The sequence below is a fragment of the Mandrillus leucophaeus genome, unplaced genomic scaffold (assembly GCF_000951045.1).
Source record: "Mandrillus leucophaeus isolate KB7577 unplaced genomic scaffold, Mleu.le_1.0 Scaffold1186, whole genome shotgun sequence".
Lineage (NCBI taxonomy): Eukaryota > Metazoa > Chordata > Mammalia > Primates > Cercopithecidae > Mandrillus > Mandrillus leucophaeus.
This window is the reverse complement of record NW_012100165.1, coordinates 312414-324740: the sequence shown is the minus strand read 5'-3', so window position 1 is coordinate 324740 and position 12327 is coordinate 312414. Positions and strand designations below refer to the sequence as shown.

At 39.6% G+C, this 12327-nt stretch overlaps 1 protein-coding gene across 1 annotated transcript in view; it reads left to right on the top strand.

Annotated features, from left to right (window-relative positions):
- The window catches only part of EGLN1 (egl-9 family hypoxia-inducible factor 1), a 58603-nt gene that overhangs the window by 35104 nt on the left and 11172 nt on the right, over window positions 1–12327 (top strand). The window lies entirely within an intron of this gene.

The following is a 12327-nucleotide window of genomic DNA, read 5'->3' as shown; positions in this document are numbered from 1 at the left end:
ACAGGTGTGAGCCACCGTGCCTGGTCAGAGCCCCACTGTTCTTAATCTTTGTGTTCTTCCTTTTACTTCATGTTCTCTTTTGTGAAGGTAAAAAGCAGTTTTGCAAACTGGAAGGTGCCATGTAAGATGTGGTATTATATTTATCTGACTTGGTCCCTGTACTCCAGAGATTACAGTCCATCAGGAATTTATCTTCTCCAGGTTAAACCTACTCATTTATTGCCACTGATACTCACTGGATATTGCTGTCACTATTTTGATCACTTTTCTTTAAAAAAAAAAATTCATTTTGTCAACATTTGTCATCTAATATGTCCCCAGAAATGGATACAAGCTTCAAAGATCTCTATTCTGCCAAGCTGTCTTACCCTCATTTTATAGTTTACTCTGCAAGATGAGAATAAAACTTGCCTCCCAGGGGTTATCAAGATTAAATGAAAGAATAAATGTTAAGTTATTAACACAGTGCAGGCACATAGTAATTTCTCAGTAAATGGTGGTGGTTATTACTTCTGTATAGTATGGTTGATTTTTGCCATTTTGAAAATAGGATTTATTTTTAACTTTATTAGAATTCATCATGTTGATTCAGTTGAGATCACATTGAATCTTTCTTTTATTCATGATATTGGCTACCTTTCCCAGCTTTGTGTGAGCTGCATATTTTCCTATTCAGAAAGGTTACATTAATAAAATTCCTTTATTTGTGTGACTCAAAATCATTGATAAAAAGATAGACTAGGTAGGCCGGGCACGGTGGCTCATGCCTGTAATCCCAGCATTTTGGGAGGCTGAGGCAGGCAGGTCGCCTGAGGTTAGGAGTTCGTGACCAGTCTGGGCAACATGGTAAAACCTCATCTCTATTAAAAATATAAAAATTAGCTGGGCGTGGTGGCGAGTGCCTGTAGTCCCAGCTGCTTGGGAGACTGAGACAGGAGAATCGGTGGAACCCAGGAGGCGGAGGTTGCAGTGAGCCGAGATCACGCCATTGCACTTCAGCCTGGGCAACAGAACGACACTCTCCTGCAGTGGTATGGATGCGAAGATTAAACACTTCAGCTCTTAAAACAAGACCAGATAGAATTATTTGTAAAATGGAGATAATCATTTATCTGAATACCTCATGGAGTTGTTCAGAATTGAAATGAGATAACTGTAAAGGCTGTGAACTAGAGTTCTATACAGATAGAACTTGTACTCTTATGACAGTTGTGACTTGAATCTTTGTCCATCATGCCACAAAATAATTCTCAGAAGTGTTGGGTTATCTGCCTACAAAGGGAGTTACTGTTATTGAAAAAAACCAGCTGGGCATGGTGGTTCATGCCTGTAATTCCAGCACTTTGGGAGGCCAAGGCAGGCAGATCACTTGAGTCCAGAAGTCCGAGACCAGCTGGGCAACATAGTAAGACCCTGTCTCTATAAAAAATTAAAAAATTAGCTAGTCTACTCAGGAAGCTGAGGCAGGAGCCCAGGAGGCTGAGGCTGCGTTGAGCCATGATCACGCCACTGCACTCCAGCAACAGAGCAAGACTGTGTCTCAGGAAAACAAAAATAGAAAAAACCAGCTCCTGTTTATTGTAGCTATTGAATTCATAAGAGCCTGATTTACATGTTTTCTGGCCAGTCCTACCAACTTACTGCTTTATAGCTGTACTACAAAAATGGAGCCACTCAATCACCTACCGAAGTGAATGAAAACCTCTAGATCTGAATGTGTCACTGTTTAAAACTCTTCAGTGGCTCCCTGGTACCCAGTAAAATCCAAGTTCATTACTGGGGCTTACTAAGCTTTTGGGAAGGGGCCAGAGCTATGTCCAGCCTTACCTGTCACATTCCTTGCCTCACACGTCAGGTTCACCCTTGTTTGCAGTTTACACAGCATGTGTCTACACACACCCCGTGACCTTTTCTCTTCCTGGAATATTCCCCCTCTCCTTCCTTACCTGGCTAATTCATACTCTTTCAAAACTCATTTTTCAGATAGCCTTTCCCAATCCCAACCTTCTCCCCAGTGAAATAGTCAGTGCATGGACTGGTCATTTTAATTGTCATCTGTGTCGGAATGATCAGTTTTCCTCTGTGTTCTACTCACACTTCCTAGCACTATGCCTTACACATACCCTAACTGAACGTGTTCAAAATTGAACGCCTGATCTCTCCCATTCTCCAGACTCAGGCTGCACCATATGCTGTCTTCATCTGTTTATGGTAATTACATTTTCCCTATTGCTGAAACCAAAACCTTAGAGTCATCTTCTTTTATACCTCATACCAATCTTTCTGGACATCTCGCTTTATTCTGCCTTTAAAATAGTATGAGCATCCCACCACTTCTTACCACCTCCATTGCTACCACTGTGATCCAAGTGATCATTGTACCACACCGGGTTTATGCGGTAGCCTTCTAACTACTCTTCTGCCTTCCACTCTTACCAGCCCTCAGTCTATTTTGCACATCAGGACGTGGCAGATTTTTGGTAAAAAATTTAGGTTTTGTGGACTGCGTGGTCTCTGTCATAGCTGCTAGACCGGAGCACAAAAGCAGCCATAGAGAATATGTAACTGAATGAGTGTGACTGCATTCCAGTACAACTTTACTTATAAAAACAGGCAGTGGGCTGTAGTTTGCCAGCTCCTGCTCTACATGGCGACCAGACTACACAGTGCCTTCCGAAGTGTGACTTAATCTTTATAGTGTCGTCTAAAGCCCTCCATGGTTTGTTTCCCCAACCCCTTACCTGTCTGACTTCATCTTCCGCTGTTGTCTGCTTTGCTCCCTCCTCTCCAGTCACACTGACTCTCTTCTTCCTCAGATATGCCAGGCCCATTGCCATCTGATTCTTTGCACCGGTTATTCCTTTGGCCTGGAACATTCGTTTCTTCTTAAGTGTCAACTTCTCAGTCTAGGCGTACCTGACCAACCACCCTATAAATAATTACATTCTAGCATTGTATTCCCTATTCCATTTTTTTTTCTTCGTAATGCTTCTACCATATGTTACGCTGTATATTGACTTAATTTTTTTCTCTTTCTTTTCCTGCTAGAATAAATGTTCCCTTAAGGCAATAATTTTGTGTCTTTTCTATTAAGTATTGTATCCCCAAGATCTAGAACAGTGCCTGACGTATAGTAGGTGCTCAGAAAATATTTGTTGAATGAGTACATAGTGTATATTTTTAGGGTTTAATTTTTTAAAATATTTTTTAAACGAGCTCTTTCTCTCTCGCCAGCACCACATCCTTTCTGTTTCACACTCGTAGTATTGCTCTAAGCTGCTCTGTCCTCTCCATTCTCACTCCCCTTTATTCTGGCTCTCATCTATCAGCAGTGTGTCCATAACCTTTTATTCCATGTCATCCGGGCCATCCTCTCTACAAGTGGACTGAGTGATGTTTGTAAAATGGAAAAATGATGATTTTATTATTCAAAACTCTTTATTTTTGGCCTTTTGCCAATTAGAATGCAGTGCTTGTTTAAACTACAAGATCTCTTATGAAGGAATAATTGTCAACAAAAAAAAAGTACAGGATCTCAGGCCTCGTGCTATACCTGATAAGTCATAATTGCAAGCGGAGGGGATAAGAATCATTATAATTTAGGAAGTAACCCAAGTGATTCTTACTGAACACAGTTGGCCAACACTGGCCTATAAGGTGAAGTTCCTCAGTGAGTCACTGAGAGCCTTTTTGAGCTGCCCCTGCCTGTCTCTCCTACCCCATCCCTAATGTTCCACACCGCACTTCATCTTCTAACAGTTTTTCTATTTGCATTTCTCTCAGAGTGCCATATTGATTCTGTTTTCGCAAATGTTCTTTTCCCTGTACAGAACAGAATCTTCTACTCTGGAAAACTTCTATTTTTCTTTCAAAATTCTGCACATTTGTCACTTTCTCTATGAAGTCTTTTCTGATACCCCATTCCCATGACAAAGTTAATTATGTCTTTGCTGTCTGGGTACTTATGTAAGTCAGACTCTGTTCTGGTGCTTGTTACACTGTACTGTGTGCCTTTTCATAACTGTTTGCCTGTTGTGACCTGACCTGAGCCAGTAGTGGTTTACGGGTATTAGGTTTTTATTGAGAGGTGCTGTCGTTTGGAGGCTACAGTTAAATGAGTGTTACAGATCTCTTCCCCCAGAACCGAGCTTCTAAATGGCATGTTACTGTGAAAGCCAAACTCACACTGAGTTTTGCTACACATAAAAAAAATTTATTAGCAAGCAAGCACAAAAATACTGTTTTATTAGGTGGATGAAATTCCTACTCTCTATCCTTTTAGAACATCTGACAAGCACCTTTTTTTTTTTTTTTTTTTTGAGACGGAGTCTCGCCCTGTTGCCCAGGCTGGAATGCAGTGGTGCAGTGTCGGCTCACTGCACCCTCTGCCTCCCAGGTTCAAGTGATTCTCCTGCCTTAGCCTCCTGAGTAGCTGGGATTACAGGCATGTGCCACCACACCCGGGTGATTTTTGCATTTTTAGTAAAGATGGGGTTTCATCATGTTGGCCAGGCTGGTTTCAAACTTCTGACCTCAGATGATCCATCTGCCTCGGTCTCCCAAAGTGCTGGGATTACAGGCATGAGCCACTGTGCCCGGCCTGCCAAGCACCTTTTATGAAAGGTTTATTTAAGGCAAAAATGCTAGTGTGCTTTTAGGATTCAGCTGAACCTAATTGGAATCAGATAACAGAATTCCTTTATGGGGAACTAACAGAACCAGCAGGAGTCATAAGGGTCAGGGTACAGTCCCTAAGAGTAAGCTATTAGATTCACTAGATTCATGTACATGTTCATGTAAGAGCAGTGGTCCCTATACAGTGTGTGTAGCCATAACACCTTTCTTGAGCACCATTCTTTTCTAATACTGTCGTAATTTCTAATATCCACTGTGTTAATTACTAAATTCTCTGGCTTTGAGGTGAGATAAGGCTTCTTGAGTTGTCTCACTGGAGTAAGTTTTTGATTACAAGCTTTCCTCATTTACTGATGATTATTTATATCTAGTCTTGGGCTTGCATGTTAACTAAGTGCTCCAGGATGAATGTCAGGAACCTCTCACTCATGTTCTCTGGTCCATTAAAACAAATGATGATTACACTGTGCCAAAATAACTTAAGGAATTTAAATCGTAACTCTTCTAGACCTTGGAATTGAAACAGATGTTTAACTTTTAATCTCTGTATCCTCAGTGAGCCTCAACAAGTGCCAGAGTGTATATTTGTAATGTCAAGCAGCTAAGTGTTTTGTATTTTTGTTTTTAATGCTAAATTGCAGACTCTCCCAAGGAATTATATTAATAATATAACAAGTTTGCCATAGCTGTCAGAACATCTGTCTCAACAGTGATACTTCCTTGCATGGGCTGGAATGAGGTCGTGTAATTCCCTGGGTGGGGATCAAGCTGACACTTGCTGTGGCTCCCCAGTCTCCTTGTGGAGAGAGGTTGCTCTGTCTTCCTCATGAAGTTTGTAGTGGGAGTGGTGTGTGTAGTATAAATACAGAGCCTTGCTTGGGAACCTAGGGAAGAGTTGTGCGGTGCTGGTAAGATTATAGCTGAGGCTGACAAATTGTAGACCTCTATTCTGACAGCAGAGCTAGACAGCTCAAAATATAATGTGTTTCACCAGATGGATTCCTTATTTGTAAAGTATAACTTTATCAATTCTTCACTAAAAGGGAAATGAAAGCTCAGAGAGTACTAAGGCATCATGATATATCTCTAGATTATACTGTCGGGAGCATCACTTTTCAGTTGGTTTTTAAGTGTGTATTTACATTTTTTGTTTTTTATCATAGTCTGGAATTAGAGCCCAATAAGGAAAGTAGCTTGGTGTTAGATTATTAAACAATTCATAATTCTTGGGCCATTTGGAGAGTGATTTGGATCAGTGCTATTTCTTCTTCAATAACCTTTCATTTTTTCCTGCATTTTTCATACTTCTATGAACATGGGAAGAATCGTGGACTTTTAAAAACTTTACATTGATAATTAATGTAATTATATTCTGCCTTCCTGTACAGATAATAAAAACTTTGTATTAACATACTCTTCTACACAAGCAGAGTAAAAAGGTTGAAATTGTTGTGTCATATGACAGCGGTTAACAACCAAAGAGCTGTTGAAAATCAGTAGGGGGCCAGTGTGGTGGCTCACACCTGTAATCCCAGTACTTTGTGAGGCCGTAGTAGGAGGATTACTTGAGACCAGAAGTTCAAGACCAGCGTGAACAGCATAGTGAGAGCCCATCTCTAGAAAACTTTAAAAAATTAGCCAGGTGTTGTAGCATGTACCCGTAGTCCCAGCTACTTGGGAGGATTGCTTGAGCCCAGGTGTTCAAAGTTACAGTGAACCATGATCACGCCACTGCACTGCAGCCTGGGTGACAGAGTGAGACCCTGTCTCTAAAATAATAATAATAAATCAGTAGGGAAAAGATTAACCCAGTAGAAAAGTGGATAAAGGATATGAGCAGGCAGTTGAAGAATTTAAATGACCAATAAAAATATGCAAAATGCTGGCTTAAAAATATAAGATGTAATTAAAACATTAGTAAGATAAATGTTACCTATCAAATTGAGTTATTTTCAAAGATTAAAACTTACTACACCAGGTTGGCAAATGGTTAAAAAGATGTGTGTACTCATACAAAGCCAGTAGAAATATAAGCTCATGCACTCATTCTGGAGAACATTTCAGCAATCAAAAAGCTTTAAGGCCTAATAATTTCACTTATAGTATTTTAATTTTAGGAAGATATCGAGGATTTACAAAGATTAAGCTCCGAAACTATTGTTGATCACAATATTATTAATTATAATAGCATTTTTTAATTTTTAAGAAGCAACCTATATGCCCTTATATGTCTTTTAAAATATATATATACTTATCATTTACACTTAGAAATGAATTAGTCAAAAAATTAGTCAGAAATCATTTACAGTAAGTCAACTTTTGACCACTGAGTTGTTTACTGTGATCAAGAAAGCAGGAAGGCTTAAGGAGTTCTCATTCTAAATGACTTTATTTCATAATAACCTGTTCTCTGTTCTCTTCTCTCTATACTCCCTTCCTTGGCAATCTCTGGCAGGCACACGGCTTCAACTATCCCATGTGAAGATGGCTCCTAAATTTACATTTCCAGTCTTGACTTTTTCTTTGGAGTTCCACACTCACGCTTCCAACTGCCCTTTGAACATCCCCACCTGGGTGGCCTTCCAGCATGACCTGTTTTCTTCCGTATTTGAACTAGATTTTTGTAGACCCCTAAGGTAGTGATAGTGATGCGTATGTGTGCTTTGGGAGTGGGTAGGGAAGAGACTTAAAAAGGTCTAACTGTAAAACTGAAAAATACCATGTGCAGTACAGCAGGTTCTTGAATAACATTATTTTATTCAGTGTCATTTTGTTATAATGTTGATGAGGGAAAAAGAATCAGTTCCTGGCTGAGGCCACTGTCTGTGTGGAGCTTGCAGGTTCTCCCCATGTCTGCGAGAGTTTTCTTCAGGAGCTCCAGTTTCCTCCCACATCCCAGTGTGTGCATCTTTGGGATGTGGACTGGCGTATCTGTTATCTTAGTGTGAGTGAATATGGGTGTGTGTGTGAGTGCACCTTGCAGTAGAATGGTGTCCTGCCCAAGGCTGGCTCCCATCTCATGCTTTGAGCTCCCGGGATAGGCCCCAGCCACCTGCAACCCTAAAACTGGACTAATGGCATAAATAATTATCTTGTTTTTATTAATCTTTCTTAAATGTATTTGTAGCTCACATTTATTTCAGGGTTTACCACTAGAAGTGCTTTGGTCTTTATTTAGAAGTTTGCCAATGTTTTGTGACCACAAATATGCTATAGCAACTTAACTTGGTTTCATTATACATTGTTTCACCTAAAGTTTCCAAGAACCTATCAAGGCTGTTAAGTGAGGACTTACTGTACATCCTGACATGGGAGAATTGGGCATTAGGCATGAGCATATGCCACTGCAGCAGGTGCTGGGCCGCTTAGGAGTCTGGATTACCAATTCATCTGAACTCTTGGGCAGACTATACACATGCCTTTCTGGAGCAAGGAATTGAACAGTACAGAAGGAAGTTGTTTTTCTCTAGACTGCCTCAGTTCATATCCTGTCTCTGCCATTTAGAGTCTCTGACCTTTGGCAATTTTTTTCTTTTCACTGTAGTGTAGTTTTCTGGTCTCTAAAATGGGGGAGAAATTGTGCCTACCTAAGGTTTGCTGTAAAGAATGGCCGAGGTAATCCATGCCTGGGCTATGAGTGATGAGTAGATGTTAGCTATCAACCTCTACATAAGGCATAGTGCTATGTCAAAGCATAGTGCTTTAATAATATAGTTTAATAGGATAACTTTTCTGATAGTAAACCTTTTCCCTTCATTCAGGGTAAAAATAGTAGTTCTATAACCCATCAAAGTTTAGTTCTCTAAGCTTTGTATCTCTGTTTTACAATAATTCAGCTCAAAAAAGAAAAATAAGTTTCCTGGTTCAGCTTAGTATTTAAGCCTTCTAATGCTAGAAATAAATGTCTCTAGATTCCTCAGAGGCATTGCAGACCTCTTCCTTTTATTCTCAGAGTGAAAAACAAATTTATGCTGTTTCCTATCTTAAGAACATTCTCAATCAGCCAGGCACAGTGGCTCACGCCTGTAGTCCTAGCACTTTGGGAGGCCGGGGCAGACAGATTGTTTGAGCCCAGGAGTTGAAGACCAGCCTGGGCAACATAGTGAGACCTTGTCTCTGAAAACATAAAAAGAACATCTTTAATCATATATATTTTCCTATCAGAAAAGAAAAAAATAGTATTGTTTTATTTTGTTTATGTATAAATAGGTTTTTCTCAATGGGAAATTGAAACATTTAAAGTTGGTGTCTCTATAAGGTGGCAAATTAGGAATTTACCTCAGAATTATATAGTGGTGGATTGCATTCGTTTCTTTTTCAGGCTTTCTCATTCATAGGGTTACGTTGGTGTTTTTCGTGTTATCCTTTTTACAATTATAGTTGTGAACTGCCTTTCCTGGGGCTGGTATTGGCAAGTTAATTGAGTTGGCGATCCATGAAGGCCCTGTGGAGCACTCATCTCCTCTCCCTTCTTCCTTTCTCTTCATTTTTCAGTATTCGTGTCACCAGAGCAGAGCACAAGGGACCTAGGGAATGCCAGATAAGACTAAAGTGGTAATGGCCACTTTTAAATAATACATTTAGATGGTGATAATTGAGCAATACTGGGGATTATAGAACTTAACACAATTAAATTAAATTTATTAAAACTTTTCTTCAAAACGTGACATTTAAAACTTTTTATTGTGCCTTTTATTTTTTCAAAGAATCCTCACTTGGAATTCAAATACTACATAGGAAACAGCTAAGCACTGCCTCTAGTTGAAGGTTGGGGTAAAACCTGCTTGTTTGGCCTCTTCTCATATCACTTCATTCCCCATTAGTCCCCACCCCTAGATACCTCCCTAGGGCTCCAGGGCTTTAAGGAAAGCAGTTTAGAAGTGACTAATACAAACAGATCCCATGTTGGGGGATAATCCTGGTGCCCTCAGTTTTGTTCTATTCTGGGATGTCTGACTCATTTTGACAGTTACCGATCAACTAACTCCCCTCCTACCCAATGCTTGTTAATAAAACGCTCTTTCACCTAGTGTTTCCATTTTCATGTACAGTGACTCCATTCATTTACTTACCTAGGCTGAAAACCCCAAAGTCATTCTTGACTCCTCTTATTCTCCACCCATTAGCAAATCATGTTGGTTTTCTGCCTTCAGAATACACCCCACTTTGCTACTCTGGGCTCAGCCTCTTTGGTTTCTTGCCCGAAAACTGTAATAGCTAACTTAGTCTTCTCTTTTCACTCTTTCCTTCCTGCAATCTAGTACAGTAGTTGATTCCGTGGGTTCTGGAACCAGATTCCCTGTCATGTGACTTTGCGAATAGTAGTTAGCCTTTCTAAACCTCAGTTTAGGGAGTGAGGATGAGAACAATGATACTGTTTACCTCACATGGTTGTGTCAGACAACTTATTATGCACAAATTACTTAGGACGTGGCAAACAGCAAATGTCCAATACATGTTAGGTGGTAAGTGATATTGAGGTTGTTGTGGTTGTTTTTATTTATACAGACTTGAAACTGATATTCTTAAAACATTAGTCAGATACATTCTCTATTGGCTTCCTGTCCCTTCTTAGCACAGTATCCAAAGACCTTCCTGTGGCTTACCAGGCCCTGCAGCTCTGGGTTACCTGGTTCCTCTCTGATCACATTGGCCTGTGCTTGCTGTGTTCCTGCCACACTGGCCTGCTGTTCTTTCCTGCCTTGTTCAGCCTTTGAGCACTCATTTTCCCTTTGCCACATTGCTCTCCCTTCAGAGATTTGCCCAACTTGCCGCTCTCTTCATTTAAGTAAGCCAAGATGTCAACCACTGTTCAAGAATATCATGTCATCGTTCTCTATATACTTAATTTTTTTCATATCTTAAGAAAATATAACTTTTCACTACCTAACATTATATTATATATCTGTTTATTGGCTAATTATGCCATTAGACCAGATTTCATAGTACAATAGTCCCCTCTTATCTGAGGGCAATACCTTCCGAGATCAAAGTGGATGCCTGAAACTGGATAGTACCAAATCCTATATATACTATGTTTTTTCCTGTACATACATACCTATAATAAAACTTAATTTATAAAGTAAGAGATTAACAACAACAATAAAATAGAACAATTATAACAGTATGCCAACATTGCTACTCTTGCACTTTGAGCTGTTATTAAATAAAATAAGGTTTTCTTGAACACAAGTACCATGATGATTGCTCTGATAACCTAGAAGGCTACTAAATGACTAATGGGCGGATTGCATCTACAGTGTGGATATGCTGGACAAAGGGATGATTCATCCCAGGCAAAACAGGGCAGGATTACAAGGTATTTCAGTGCACTCCTCAGAACGGTGTGCAATTTATGAACTATTTATTTCTGGAATTTTCCATTTAATATTTTTGGACTAAGTTGACCAAAGGTAACTGAAATCACAGAAAGCAAAACTTCTTTTAAGGAGGGACTACTGTCAATGAGTGCAAGGGACCTTGTCTCTTTCGTTCATCATTTTAGCCCCTGTGCCTTTCATATACATAGTAGATGCTCAAGAGGTATTTGTTAAATGGATATATGGGATGCAATGGGGTGAGTGAATGACAAATATTTTCCCCTTCCTTCTTTGCACAAGAGATACTGAAGTTACCAGATAGTTGGAAAGGCCCAAATTAACTTTTTTGAGATGTAGAGTTCAGGTTTCCCCCTTCTTTCCCATTAATAACAATATATTGTGTAATTCATCATGATTACCTCAGTTAACCACAAATGGAGTAATTACGTTGTTAAATTAGTACTCTCTTACAGTTACTATTCAAGGTAAACTTCTTTCCTTGGTAGCTAGTGACAGGAAAATCATTTGGGCTCATCATTTATTGATCACTTAAACCCACAAAGCCCATGCCACACTCCTGGTTGTTACCAACCTCCAGTGCTGAAAGAAGGAACTTAAGTCTGTCTGGAGTCAGGAAAAACAGAGACATATATAATGTTCTCCAAAAATTCTGCTTCTCATAAAGAGCAGTGAATTCAGAGTGTCTAGGAAAACAGGATTTTAAAATAAGGATTTAGGTTTAAGATGCCTCTCAGTTTCTTAGGGATGGGAAGTAAATTTTAAAAATTAGCATTTTTCTTTAATATAGTAGAACAATTTGGTTACTGTTTGATAACTTTATGCTAATTCATTGACTTTAATATATGAAGAAATAAAGGACTTCAAGAATAGCTCATAACAAACTGGGGGGCGTGGTGGCTCATGCCTATAATTCCAGTACTTTGGGAGGCTGAGGCGGAAGGATCACTTGAGGTCAGGAGTTCAAGACCAGCCTGGCCAACATGGTGAATCCCTGTATCTACTAAAAATACAAAAAGTAGCCGGGCATGGCAGCATGCACCTGTAATCCCAGCTATTCAGGAGGCTGAGGCAGGAGAATTGCTTGAACCTGGAAGGCGGAGGCATTGAGCTGAGATCATACCACTGCACTCCAGCCTGGGCGACAGAACAAGAGTCCGTAAAAAAAACAAACAAAAACAAGAATAGTTCATAACCTTGAACGTCTTTGTCTGTTTTCTTCATAATTCCTGAGAACTTGTTAAAAATTCCTTTACCAATTTCAGTTGATTATCATGTACACCTAGAATATGGAAGTTTTTTTGTGCTTTTTATTTTGGGCCTCTTTTCTACCTTTATGCTTAACATCCAGCAA